This window comes from Esox lucius, chromosome 6 (assembly GCF_011004845.1).
Source record: "Esox lucius isolate fEsoLuc1 chromosome 6, fEsoLuc1.pri, whole genome shotgun sequence".
NCBI lineage: Eukaryota > Metazoa > Chordata > Actinopteri > Esociformes > Esocidae > Esox > Esox lucius.
In genome coordinates this window covers 1,249,295-1,264,222 of record NC_047574.1, presented here as the reverse complement: position 1 = coordinate 1,264,222, position 14,928 = coordinate 1,249,295, and the positions used below count along the sequence as shown (strand labels likewise).

The window sequence follows — 14,928 nt, the reverse complement described above, 5'->3', positions numbered from 1 at the left end:
TTACAAACATATTGTATTGATTTACTTTGTTTCATCCATTATTCATATTTCTAATCAATTTAGTTGTTTACACAGGAGGAATCAAGTAGTATTTTTATTTATATCTCCAAAATTAAAAACTGCTGTTATGTTTGTTTATTTATTTTTTCAAATAAAAATGTATTTTTTGATAATTTCTCCTATTCTCTTATGGGTAAATATACATAAATGCCATTCTAATGGTAAAACAATTAGGAGCTCATGCTGGAGTAATACTCACTTTACGTTTGTGAACATCACAGAAGTGGTGCAATGGCTTAATTCAATTTACAGCCATGCTGTTCTGGAACAAATTATAAAGCCTTTCATTTCCCTAGAAAGACTACTGCTAATAACAGAATACTAATACAATAAAGTACCCTGCCTGGCTCTCTTGAGTGTGCAGCTAACTCACAGTGCCGTTTTCAACATTTATGTGTGTAAGAGGCTAAACTGTTCAATGAAGAATGCTGGAGCAGGTTAATGATAGAGCCACACTGGAGAGAATGCAGCCCCGCTAGCGTTGGGGGAGATGGGAGAGGGAGAGGGGGAGGAGAGAATGCAGCCCCGCTAGCGTTGGGGGAGATGGGGGAGGAGAGAATGCAGCCCCGCTAGCAGTGGGGGAGATGGGGGAGGGAGAGGGGGAGGAGAAAATGCAGCCCCGCTAGCGTTGGGGGAGATGGGGGAAAGAGAGGGGGAGGTGAGAATGCAGCCCCGCTAGCGGTAGGGGAGATAACGGGAGGGAGAGGGGGATGAGAGAGAGAAAAGGAAAAGAGGGGAGGAGAGGAGAGAATTCTGGATGAAAAGGTGCTAGGTTTCTTTCTTCCTCTTTTCCTCAAGTACAGAGACTTGTGAGGGGGAGACACATGTAGAGACCCAGTAATAACCGTCCCATGTAGAGACCCAGTAATAACCGTCCCATGTAGAGACCCAGTAATAACCGTCCCATGTAGAGACCCAGTAATAACCATCCCAGGTAGAGACCCAGTAATAACCGTCCCATATAGAGACCCAGTAATAACCGTCCCATGTAGAGACCCAGTAATAACCGACCCATGTAGAGACCCAATAATAACCGTCCCATGTAGAGACCCAGTAATAACCGTCCCATGTAGAGACCCAGTAATAACCGTCCCATGTAGAGACCCAGTAATAACCGTCCCATGTAGAGACCCAGTAATTACCGTCCCATGTAGAGACCCAGTAATAACCGTCCCATGTAGAGACCCAGTAATAACCATCCCATGTAGAGACCCAGTAATAACCGTCCCATGTAGAGACCCAGTAATTACCGTCCCATGAAGAGACCCAGTAATAACCGTCCCATGTAGAGACCCAGTAATAACCGTCCCATGTCGAAACCCAGTAATAACCGTCCCAGGTAGAGACCCAGTAATAACCGTCCCATGTAGAGACCCAGTTATAACCGTCCCAGGTAGAGACCCAGTAATAACCGTCCCATATAGAGACCCAGTAATAACCGTCCCATGTAGAGACCCAATAATAACCGTCCCATGTAGAGACCCAGTAATAACCGTCCCATGTAGAGACCCAGTAATAACCGTCCCATGTAGAGACCCAGTAATAACCGTCCCAGGTAGAGACCCAGTAATAACCGTCCCATATAGAGACCCAGTAATAACCGTCCCATGTAGAGACCCAGTAATAACCGACCCATGTAGAGACCCAATAATAACCGTCCCATGTAGAGACCCAGTAATAACCGTCCCATGTAGAGACCCAGTAATAACCGTCCCATGTAGAGACCCAGTAATAACCGTCCCATGTAGAGACCCAGTAATTACCGTCCCATGTAGAGACCCAGTAATAACCGTCCCATGTAGAGACCCAGTAATAACCGACCCATGTAGAGACCCAATAATATTTGTCCCAGGTAGAGACCCAGTAATAACCGTCCCATGTAGAGACCCAGTAATAACTGTCCCAGGTAGAGACCCAGTAATAACCGTCCAATGTAGAGACTCAGTAATATTTGTCTCAGGTAGAGACCCAGTAATATTTGTCCCAGGTAGAGACCGAGTAATAACCGTCCCAGGTAAACCCTTGAATAAGTGTGTCCTGCAGAAAGATTCTGAAGGTGATTCTGGCTGATCGTCCCAACCCAGTCACCCAGGACAGTATAACAGCATTAATACATGCAGATTCATCTCTCTTCATTTGCTCCGTGATTACAGAACAGTCCAAGGACGGACACTGACGGATCGAGGCTGAGTGAATGGCACTGTAACATCCAATCTAGTTCACATCGTTTCATTATTTACCAATATCTCTTGTGTTTCCCCGGTACCATCAAACACTGCAGGGCCGGTGGAGGTAGGTGTGTCTCGGTCTAATTGTTTTGCCTTTTTACATTTGATGTTACATTAAGTCTTCTAGCAGAAACTTGTATCCACTGTGACCTAACAGTTATCACCTTACTGTTCTTCTAGATAGACAGGAATAGCACAGTATGTAAGATGGCATATGTTTCTGTTGTGTTGTTAGTGTTGGCCCACATGTAGCTGTACTGTGTGATATTGTGTTGTTGACTGGATACTATGTATTGTTGTCCTGTCCTCTCCAGCTTGTCTCTGGGCAAACATTCAGCACAAGACATTTATGTTTAATGACATTCAGCAACTAATTTAGAGTGACTTAAAGTAGCGAATGGATACATTTTGATACCAGCCCCGTGGGAATCGAACCCATAACTACGCGGTTTCAAGCACCCTGTCCTGCCATCGGAGCCACACGGGACACATCACCTCCATTGAAAATAACGGCCCTGTTTGTTGTTGGGTCATTATCATATTTCCTATTGATCTCATCCTTACCTTGTCTCCAGGAAGTTCACTGGGTAAAGTTTGTATTTTTTATTTTTTTTTGATCTCCTACCTGGGCTTAAAGGACCTGTGACATTGAGGCTTCAAAGGTGTGGAGCCTCAACTTCAAAGCTGGTTTGAACTTATTGAAATATTTATGGTTTTATTCTCATGACAGACGCTCTCCTGCTTATTTACACAATGTAAAGCACAAGACAGAGACAGAGAGAGAGACAGAGAGAGAAAGAGAAAGGAAAAGAGAGGGGAATTGGATGAAGGACTGAGGGTCTAATTTGGGATTGGAGAGTGTGTGTGTTTGTCAGTGTGTGTGTGTTTGCAGACTGTCGAAGTATCTCAGCAGAGTGACTATCCATCGATATATTAAAAACAGCAGATGAGGGGAACCAAAATCACTGCTAGCAGATGAGGGGAACCAAAATCACTGCTAGCAGATGAGGGGAACCAAAATCACTGCTAGCAGATGAGGGGAACCAAAATCACTGCTAGCAGATGAGGGGAACCAAAATCACTGCTAGCAGATGAGGGGAACCAAAATCACTGCTAGCAGATGAGGGGAACCAAAATCACTGCTAGCAGATGAGGGAAACCAAAATCTCTGCTAGTAGATGAGGGGAACCAAAATCACTGCTAGTAGATGAGGGGAACCAAAATCAAATGAGAGATGGGACGTGTTACAGCGGGGCGGGACCCCAGCTTATATGGGAAAGGCAGAGACCGTAGATTGACTTGAAACACTATCTTCACAGCAGACAAAGACACAGCGGGAGACACTAAAAGAGAATAGTTAAGATGAATGAAGGAGAGGGACCTGAACATGCGGCTGTACTTTACTGTAAGACATTAGCGATTCTCCTTCCATCAGATCTGCTCTCTCTTCATGGTTCTTGTCCTGGGCAAGGCGGACTCCTGATACTCTCTCTTCATGGTTCTTGTCCTGGGCAAGGTGGACTCCTGATACTCTCTCTTCATGGTTCTTGTCCTGGGCAAGGCAGACTCCTGATACTCTCTCTTCCCTCCCTCTTTCTCTCTCTTTCTATCTCTCTCCATCAATATTTTGCTGGATTTCTTTTGTGTTTCTCTCTCTCTGCATCTCTGTCTTTCGCAAAAAATATAAATGGCTTTATTGGAATGGGAATTTGTTGTTTAAAATGCAAGTGTAAAATAAAATACAAATATTAAAAGAATGAGTGTTTAATATATACACAATCAGTGGCTCTCAAATGTATTGATGATTTCCAGAATTCTAATGGAACATGAAATAGATTTAATCAGGATATTTTGCCACTGATCAACACACAAAAGTGAAAAATAAAATGTGTACATTTTTATAAATCAATTACAAATATAAAACAAAGTTTTTTTTCTGTTGACACAAATGTTTTTCAAACTTGTCTTTCTTTCAATGTTTGTCACTAGGTAGTAATACATTTAATATTATTTTTTTTGCAGATCCTTCTGGGAGAGGATGAAAAGGTAAAATGCGTATTTCTTTGATTTTCTTTGTGAATACAGGTCCTGACTCAAAGTGAACAAAGCCTATTGGGTAGGACTATGAAGCAGATATATTATACCACCACAGACCCCATAACAAACACAGGTTCCAGAAAACAAAACTGCCTATAAACTTGTTAAAGGCAATTCTAAAACGATTATACATATTCTTCATAGAAAGACGTTGGGTAGCTATGACCTAGCTTGAGAGTGTGTGAGAGAGGGTGTGTGTGTGTGTGTGTGTGTGTGTGCTTGACGACAATGTTCAATGGAGTGTGTGTGGATGAGATGACTGGTGATTCAACACGGTCGGAAGCCTCCAGAACACTCGCAACGCTCCATCAACCGTTTCAGAACCTCCCGTCAGCATATGTCCGTGATAGAGCTGAGGCACTCGGGTTCACACACACACACACACACACACACACACACACGCACACACACGCACACACACACACACACACACACACACACACACACACACACACACACACACACACACACACGCACACACACACACACACACACACACACACACACACACACACACACACACACACCCTCAATTATACACACACACACACACACACACACAAACACCACATGCCCTATCACACACAACACACCCTCTATCATAGACCACACACATGGACCCTCTATTTCACACACACAAACCCACACACACCCTCAATTATACACACACACACACACACACACAACACACGTCATCATACACACACACACACACACAAACACACACCCTCTATCATACACACACACACACACATACCTCAACATCAACACACCTCATCGTAAGTCTCTTACAGGGTTAACCTGCACTTCACACCTCCACAGAAGCACTTCACACCTCCGCAAAATCACTTCACACCTCCACAAAAGCACTTCACACCTCCACAAAATAATATCACACCTCCACAAAATCACTTCACATCTCCACAAAAGCACGTCACACCTCCACAAAATCACTTCACACCTCCACAAAAGCACTTCACACCTCCACAAAAGCACTTCACACCTCCACAAAATAACGTCACACCTCCACAAAAGCACTTCACACCTCCACAAAATAACATCACACCTCCACAAAAGCACTTCACACCTCCACAAAATCACTTCACATCTCCACAAAAGCACTTCACACCTCCACAAAAGCAGTTGGCACCTCCACAAAAGCACTTCACACCTCCACAAAATCTCTTCACATCTCCATAAAGCATTTCACACCTCCAAGAAAGCACTTCACAACTCCACAAAGCACTTCACAACTCCACAAAAGCACTACATACATCTGCAAATCACGGAAACCTACACAATGCTTTGCACAACTTGACAAAGCACTTTCCAACCTTCACAACATTAAACAACACTTGACACATTCCCATAGCTCTTCACACCCAGACACAACTTTGCATTCTTCTACAAAGCAAATTACATAGAAAAGCATTTTACACCCCCACAACGCATTCCACATTTCCAAAAAGCACTAATTTCACACCCCCACAAAAACAGTGTTTCTCAACCCTGCTCCTGGACGCCCCCCCGCCCTGCATGTATTACATCTCTCCCTACCCTCACATACCTGAAGGACTTGATAATGAGCTGATCATTTGAATCAGGTGTGACAGATCAGGGAGAGACATGCAAGACAGGGGGCCCTAAAATCACTTCACATATCCACAAAGCGCTGCACACCCTTACAAGGAAACCCACAAAACTCTTCACAACGCCCTATCTCAGGGTAAAAGTGTGGTGACAGGGTTATAAAACAGTGGTTTCACTCTGGTCTTTTGCTGGATTTCTTTTGTGTTTCTCTCTCTCTGCATCTCTGTCTTTCGCAAAAAAATATAAATGGCTTTATTGGAATGGGAATTTGTTGTTTAAAATGCAAGTGTAAAATAAAATACAAATATTAAAAGAATGAGTGTTTAATATATACACAATCAGTGGCTCTCAAATGTATTGATGATTTCCAGAATTCTAATGGAACATGAAATAGATTTAATCAGGATATTTTGCCACTGATCAACACACAAAAGTGAAAAATAAAATGTGTACATTTTTATAAATCAATTACAAATATAAAACAAAGTTTTTTTTCTGTTGACACAAATGTTTTTCAAACTTGTCTTTCTTTCAATGTTTGTCACTAGGTAGTAATACATTTAATATTATTTTTTTTGCAGATCCTTCTGGGAGAGGATGAAAAGGTAAAATGCGTATTTCTTTGATTTTCTTTGTGAATACAGGTCCTGACTCAAAGTGAACAAAGCCTATTGGGTAGGACTATGAAGCAGATATATTATACCACCACAGACCCCATAACAAACACAGGTTCCAGAAAACAAAACTGCCTATAAACTTGTTAAAGGCAATTCTAAAACGATTATACATATTCTTCATAGAAAGACGTTGGGTAGCTATGACCTAGCTTGAGAGTGTGTGAGAGAGGGTGTGTGTGTGTGTGTGTGTGTGTGTGCTTGACGACAATGTTCAATGGAGTGTGTGTGGATGAGATGACTGGTGATTCAACACGGTCGGAAGCCTCCAGAACACTCGCAACGCTCCATCAACCGTTTCAGAGTGGTTACAGGCAGGCAGGATACAGGGAGGTAACAGGCAGGATACAGGGAGGTTACAATGTGGATACAGTGTGGTTTCAGAGAGGTTACAGGCAGGATACAGTGTGTTTTCAGAGAGGTTACAGGCAGGATAGAGGGAGCTTACAATGTGTTGTTGCTTGCTCTTTGGGGTTTCAGGTTGGGTGTCTGTAAAAACACTTTATGAAAACTGCTGATTTAAAATGGCTTTCCTGCATGTTCAAACACGGGTACATTTAAATATCAGTTTAGTCATGTGGGATGTCAACGGGGTTTGCCATACATTATTCTGTTCAGTTTTAATGCAAAAAAATATGCCATGCTAACTTCATCTTGTTGTCACAGTGGACAAATTTAAAGGTGTAGAAAACAGAAGGTCATAGGTTTGAATCTCACGTATGCTGTGTTGCAATAAATACATACAAATTACATTGTTAGCATGGGTATTGCCTTATCAAATGATTTTCCATCTGTGGAAGCATCTGTGATTTCCATTTGCATTTTTTTTTTGTTGATCATCCAAATGAAGGTACTGTTATTGAAAATCCAATTGAAACATTCTGTTGAAGTTCCAAAAATTATTCCTAATTAAATTCAACCAGGAAATCTTTCAAAGAACTTGGGTGAATTCTTCAGAGCAGCTCCCTGCAACCAAGTAACAAACATTATCAAAACAGAATGCTTTTGATCACAGAAAAATAAAATCTGTTCAGTTCTATCGGTCAGGAAATGTAAGGCCGTCTTTCTAGCCCAGTGATCCGAGGATTGTGCCAGTCACCAAAATTTTCTGGGAATCGCTAAGATGGTGACAAATATTAATATTGTTGTACCCTTATTCAAGGCACCGCAGCAGAGTTACACCTGTGTACTAAATGACAAAGATGTAATAAGAGAACAAAATCAAATATTCCCACGACTTCCAAGGAATCAAATGTCCTACATGGGCTCTCTCTCACACACACACAGATAAATCGTATTTACATGGACCTATCAGTCGTTGTTCCCCACACAGTTTGCAGGCCTCAGGAAGAGTAGATGTTTCTGCATGAGAGAATAGAGGTCTGAATAAACAAATAAACACTGTTCTCAGCCATCGCTGTTGACAAATCCAGGAAGCGGCAGTAGCCTAGTGCATGCTAGATGGAACGGGTGTTTGTTTTTTCTTGAGGTATGTTCTCTCCTGAAGTACATAACCTTAACCAGTCCTTGTTAATGCCTAAACTCTTACTCATTAAGGTGTTTCAGTTTCAACCCTATCACAAACAACAGTCACTGAGGTTGTCCACTGAGGTTGTTCACTGAGACTGTCCACTGAGACTGTCCACTGAGACTGTCCACTGAGGTTGTCCACTGAGACTGTCCACTGAGGTTGTTCACTGAGACTGTCCACTGAGGTTGTTCACTGAGACTGTCCACTGAGGTTGTTCACTGAGGTTGTTCACTGAGACTGTCTACTGAGGTTGTTCACTGAGGTTGTTCACTGAGACTGTCCACTGAGGTTGTTCACTGAGACTGTCCACTGAGACTGTCCACTGAGGTTGTTCACTGAGGTTGTTTACTGAGGTTGTTCACTGAGGTTATTCACTGAGACTGTCCACTGAGACTGTCCACTGAGGTTGTCCACTGAGACTGTCCACTGAGACTGTCCACTGAGACTGTCCACTGAGGTTGTTCACTGAGGTTGTTCACTGAGACTGTCCACTGAGGTTGTTCACTGAGACTGTCCACTGAGGTTGTTCACTGAGACTGTCCACTGAGGTTGTTCACTGAGGTTGTTCACTGAGACTGTCCACTGAGGTTGTTCACTGAGGGACGACCACACACGTTCTTCCTCTCTACCTCTCCCTCTCTCTGTCATGCATTACCAACCGCAATAAGAGCTGTATAATAAATGACCCTCCCTAACCTACCAGGAGAGCTGATGAAAGGTGCTGTGTTATTTTCCCCATCTGACTAGACCTAATTGAGTTTGACCCCACACTGGGAAGATTCCATTAGAACCAGAGGGTAACATATGATTACCCGACCAGATTCAATTGGGTTATTAGGGAAAAATGTTAAGTCCTGTGGGAAGTCAATTAGAGAGAGAGATTTTGGTGTGTTCTGTGTGTTTTTTTGTTTGTTGGGGTATGTGCGAAAGAGATTGTGTTGTGAAATGTGTGTGTGTGTGATAGAGGACGGGTTGTGCTGTGTGTGTGTGTGTGATAGAGGGTGTGTTTTATCCTCTTAAGACTCATTACGGAGTAGAAAGTAAAAGACCTCCTCCAGGGTCTTGTTCCATTGTGTTAAGATGTACACACACACACACACACACACACACACACACACACACACACATATACACACACACTTGTGGACATACACACACATTCTTACATCAGCTTTAATGTATCCATGCATTGGTTGCCGGGGGCTGCGGCTTGGCTACTCCGGTCACCGTGGTAGCAGTGGACTCTCTCCTCTTGGCACTGAGCAGTAATGGAGGGCTTGACATGGCAGTATTTCATCCAGGGGAGCTGACACTAGGGGCTCCCTGCCGGGGTAGAAACCCAGGATGGAGCCCCTTCCCTGGTCCACAAGGCTGCCCGGCATCCCTGAGGAGTGCAGAGGACTGGAGCCTTTAATGTTCAGCAAATGTGTTAGGAGAGCATCAATCATCTGAGCAGAGAGCAGAGAGAAGCAGCGGGTCCATCACAGACGCCAGCCCTTCATCACTCCTCGGACTTCTCTCTCATCCACATCTTTTTTTTCTTTCTCTTTTTTTATATAAGCACTCTTGAGCACGGAGCACACACATTCACACTCCTGATATCTCCCTGTCTCTCTCTCCGTCTCTCCCACGTTTCTTTCTCCCGGTCTCTCTCTCCCACTCTCTTTCTCTCTCTCACTGTCTCTCCACCCTGTCTCTCTCCCACTGTTTCTCTCTTTCGCTTTCATTTCTGAAAACAGTGATATTGAAAAACTTTAACAGAGACTTGTAACAATTGAAAATGGAAAAAATATTTTAGATCGAAAAGAAAAAAAGAAAGAAAACGAGTCAGTTCAATTTATACATCGGGAAACGAAATAAATTCCCAGTGCCTGAGACTCGCTCCAGCTCCTTTTTACATTTTGACGTCACATGCAATTCTCAATCCTCCTTGTTCTCGTTCTGCATTACCTCTCCCCACGGTCGTCCGCAATATATCACACACACACACACACACAAACACACAAACACAGCAATATATCTCCAGGAGAATTTAAGCACACCTCCACCAACATTTGCATTTTGGCGAAACGAGTGCATGTGATTTATCTGAGAGAAGAGGAGAGAAGCAGTGGTTCAGAAATGAGCTGCAGGTTGAGACAATGTTTCTCAGACAGAAAAGGAGGGTTGGTCATTTAAGCACATTTCCCAGAATATGAAAGTGGTTTTGTTTTGCAGTTGCTGAGTTACTTTTTCACGTAATGTATTTGCATTTTCTATGAGGTTGCATTTGGGAAAGTGCTATCTAGAAGGAACACCGTGTTAAATGCAACAGGGTCACCAAACTACAGAAGTTTGTAAAGACAGACACCAAGAGAGAAATTAAAAATGCAAATGGACAGAAATAAGACAAGACTGAGAGTGATGGAAACAGCCTGAGATAGAAGTAAAGATGGACAGAGGGACAGATATAAAGACAGAACGAGAGAGGGACAGATATAAAGACAGAAGGAGAGGGACAGATATAAAGACAGAAGGAGAGAGGGACAGATATAAAGACAGAAGGAGAGAGGGACAGATATAAAGACAGAAGGAGAGAGGGACAGATATAAAGACAGAAGGAGAGAGGGATAGATATAATGACAGAAGGAGAGAGGGACAGATATAAAGACAGAAGGAGAGAGGGATAGATATAAAGACAGAAGGAGAGAGGGACAGAGGGAGAGAGAGATGGAAGGAAAGAAATAAGGCTCAGAAAAAGACAGGGCTGAGAAAGAGGAGAGCGCATGGGAAGGAATGAGGGAATGAAAAAAGTTGAGAAGAATAATGGGAGACACACTGGAGTTTAGAATTATAGAGGACAAGAGGGAAAGAGGAAGGAGAAGAGGAGATGAAGGAGGTGGGGATGGGAGTGGATGATGGGAGTAAAATAGGAAGAAGAATGCATCATGGAAGAAAATGAGAGAGAGGAGAAAGAACAAATGAAAGAGAAATAGGAAGGCAGGAAACCAGGGAAGACCCGTCGGGTCGCCGTCTGTATTATCTATCAAGCGGAACTCATAAATTCCCTGGCTTGGCCTTGGTGGATGTATCCTCAGTCTAGAAGGTAATTTAGCTTCTCTACCGGGACCTCTGGACGGCACACCTACCTGCCACCCTACAGACTCCACGTCTGTTTCCCCTCTTCTGCTTTGTTTTGTTGGGGATTTTCATATCTCAAATATGTATGTAATCCCTTCAGGAAAGAACATAACTCAATTATTCCACTATGTTTTTTTTCCTCTCTTTTTCTCCATAGACTTAAAACTAACAGAGCTGTCTGGTGTGGTCTGGTATAAAAAGCTAAAAGAATGGAGTGAATCTAAACGGAAAAGAATCTAACAGACATGCATTGTTCAATAATATAAATGTGAAATTGTGTACGATTGCAAAGTCTGATCCAATAGTCTCTGACATTGTATGTATTACCTGTTCGTCCACACTTCCCCTCTCTCATTCACTCTCTCTATTTTTACTCTCCATTTTATTTCCTCTCTCTTTCTTCACTTTCTTCCTCCTCTAAGACTACTTCCTGACTTGTGTTCAGGGATGGTTGTCTGAGGAAGAACATGTACGCTGCATGGAGAACCAAAGTCTGCTTTCTGACAATGAGGAATAAATATTATTCAGAGGCTGGGAAACACAGAGACAGGGATCTCTCTGTAAAGAAATACAGAGGCAGTGATCTCTCTGTAAAGAAATACAGAGGCAGTGATCTCTCTGTAAAGAAATACAGAGACAGGGATCTCTCTGTAAATAAATACAGAGGCAGGGATCTCTCTGTAAAGAAATACAGAGGCAGGGATCTCTCTGTAAAGACATACAGAGGCAGGGATCTCTCTGTAAAGAAATACAGAGGCAGGGATCTCTTTGTAAAGAAATACAGAGGCAGGGATCTCTCTGTAAAGAAATACAGAGGCAGGGATCTCTCTGTAAAGAAATACAGAGGCAGGGATCTCTCTGTAAAGAAATACAGAGGCAGGGATCTCTTTGTAAAGAAAGACAGATGCAGGGATCTTTCTGTGAAGGAAATACAAAGGCATGGACCTCTCTGTAAATCTACTGTAGGTTTCCCTTCCTTAACAGACCAGGCAACAGACAACAGCTGGTAGTATCAAAGTATTCAACAGACACTTTAAACAGACAAGTCATGTATGTAGATTTAGGTGGTTATTAGTGTTTCCAGGAATCCGGATATACTAGCATTGCTTATTATATCTTTTTATATCTTATTACATCTTAAGTCACAATTATGTGTTCAGTTTTTCTGTCCGGTGTATAATATCTTTTATTTAGATCTATTTTATCCATATTCGTAACCCAGTATTTTCCACTCAGACATTCATGGTGTCCAATTAGTTTTGTCAAATCAACTACACAGGAGGGACATACCTAAAAATATTTCTTCCAAAGGCCATCACGCTGAGAGATGTTCTGTTCCTTTGCAGCTGCTCGCTGGAGGTTTTCGGCTGTACTCACACGCTGGAGGTGAATGCAATAACAGCCACGGTAAAGCTCAGCGGCACCACTGGCATTTCTAGGGCATGTCGAGGTCACAACAGCTGACATCCGCCCGTCCACCGTGGGCAGCACTGAGACCATTCACACTGCCCTCTGCTGGCCACTTGGGACACGGACAATGTGACATGACCAGTGTTCGACATGACCAGGGCTCGACACGACCAGGGCTTGACATGACCGGGGCTCAACACATTGCTTCCATTCACACATCAGGATTTTACTCCCATTACAGCATGCAATTCTAGCCAATGAGAAGTGAGGAATCAGCCATAATGTGGCTGCAGGGGTTCTCACAGAAGAAAACGACCTGGGCGTTAACGCCTCAGTGCCAGTGGTGTCCCGGCAGCTGGGAGGTTGCCGTGGTAAACCAGGTGTGTATTACCCTGACGCAGGCAAATGGGGAGCGTCTCCAACCCACATTCCCAGGGAACAGGTGTGTCTTCAACAGACAGGTGGGCAGGTCTGTCCCACAGGAGGGGGGTGTTGGATACCAGTCTGGTGAATTTCAAAGCCCTGATGCCATCAAGGATCCCCGCGGCAACCCAGGCCAGTTGTAGAGAGGGGCAACAGCTGGTGCTGTGTGTGTTTGTGTGCAAACGTGTGTATATGCGTATTTTTGTGTGTACATGTTTGTGTGTGTGTTTGTATATGTGTGTGAGTGTGTGTGAGTGTTTGTTGTGTGTGTATACGTGCGTGTTTGTGTGTATTTACAAGTGTGTTTGTGCTTGTGTGTGTGTATACATGTTTTTTTGTGTGTGTGCTACAGATTCTGAAGCCTTAGGACCAGTGGTTCCACCTTCTTGCTCACACACAGGTGTTGAAACTGTGTGTAATAGATGTGTAATAGATGTGTAATAGATAATTTGGGAAGTCCAACAACCGTGTTGAAACTGTGTGTAATAGATGTGTAATAGATAACTTGGGAAGTCCAACAACCGTGTTGAAACTGTGTGTAATAGATGTGTAATAGATGTGTAATAGATAACTTGGGAAGTCCAACAACCGTGTTGAAACTGTGTGTAATAGATATGTAATAGATAACTTGGGAAGTCCAACAACCGTGTTGAAACTGTGTGTAATAGATGTGTAATAGATGTGTAATAGATGACTTGGGAAGTCCAACAACCGTGTTGAAACTGTGTGTAATAGATGACTTGGGAAGTCCAACAACTGTGTTGAAATAGTTTGTAATGGATTATTTATAGGATTTATTCACATAATCACATTAAATCACGATTATTGCTACAAAAAAATCCCCTTCATTTCAATTCCTCTCTCTGCTCTGCATCTGTCAATGCTGAGTCTCTCTCAGCTCTGCGTCTCTCTGCAATGACCCTCTCTACTCTGCATCTCTATGCTGAGCCTCTCTACTCTGCGTCTCTCTACGCTGTGTCTCTCTCTACGCTGTGTCTCTCTCTACGCTGTGTCTCTCTCTACACTGAGTCTCACACTTCTCTGAGACTCACTCTGAGTCTCTCTCTACTCAGAGTCTCTCTTTACTCTGCATCGCTCTACGCTGATTCTCCCTCTGTTCTGCGTCTCTCTACACTGAGTCTCTCTCTACTCTGAGTCTCTCTACGCTGTGTCTCTCTCTACGCTGTGTCTCTCTCTACGCTGTGTCTCTCTCTACACTGAGTCTCACACTTCTCTGAGACTCACTCTGAGTCTCTCTTTGCTCAGAGTCTCTCTTTACTCTGCATCTCTCTACGCTGATTCTCCCTCTGTTCTGCGTCTCTCTACACTGAGTCTCTCTCTACTCTGAGTCTCTCTCTGCTCTGCATCTCTCTACGGTGAGTCTCTCTCTACGCTGTGTCTCTCTCTACACTGAGTCTCACACTTCTCTGAGACTCACTCTGAGTCTCTCTCTGCTCAGAGTCTCTCTTTACTCTGCATCTCTCTACGTTGATTCTCCCTCTGTTCTGCGTCTCTCTACGGTGAGTCTCTCTCTGCTCTGCGTCTCTCTACGGTGAGTCTCTCACTACTTTGCATCTCTCTACACTGAGTGTCTCTTTTCTCAGAGTCTCTCTCTACTCTACGTCTCTCTACGCTGATCTCCCTCTGTTCTGCGTCTCTCTACACTGTGTCTCTCTCTACTCTGAGTCTCTCTACACTGTGTCTCTCTCTACTCTGAGTCTCTCTACACTGTGTCTCTCTCTACTCTGAGTCTCTCTACACTGAGTCTCTCTCTACTCTGCGTCTCTTTATGCTC

At 43.4% G+C, this 14,928-nt stretch overlaps 1 protein-coding gene across 8 annotated transcripts in view; it reads right to left on the bottom strand.

Annotated features, from left to right (window-relative positions):
• Window positions 1-14,928, bottom strand: part of rbfox3a (RNA binding fox-1 homolog 3a) — a 546,865-nt gene that overhangs the window by 138,353 nt on the left and 393,584 nt on the right. The gene's annotated exons all lie outside the window — the stretch shown is intronic.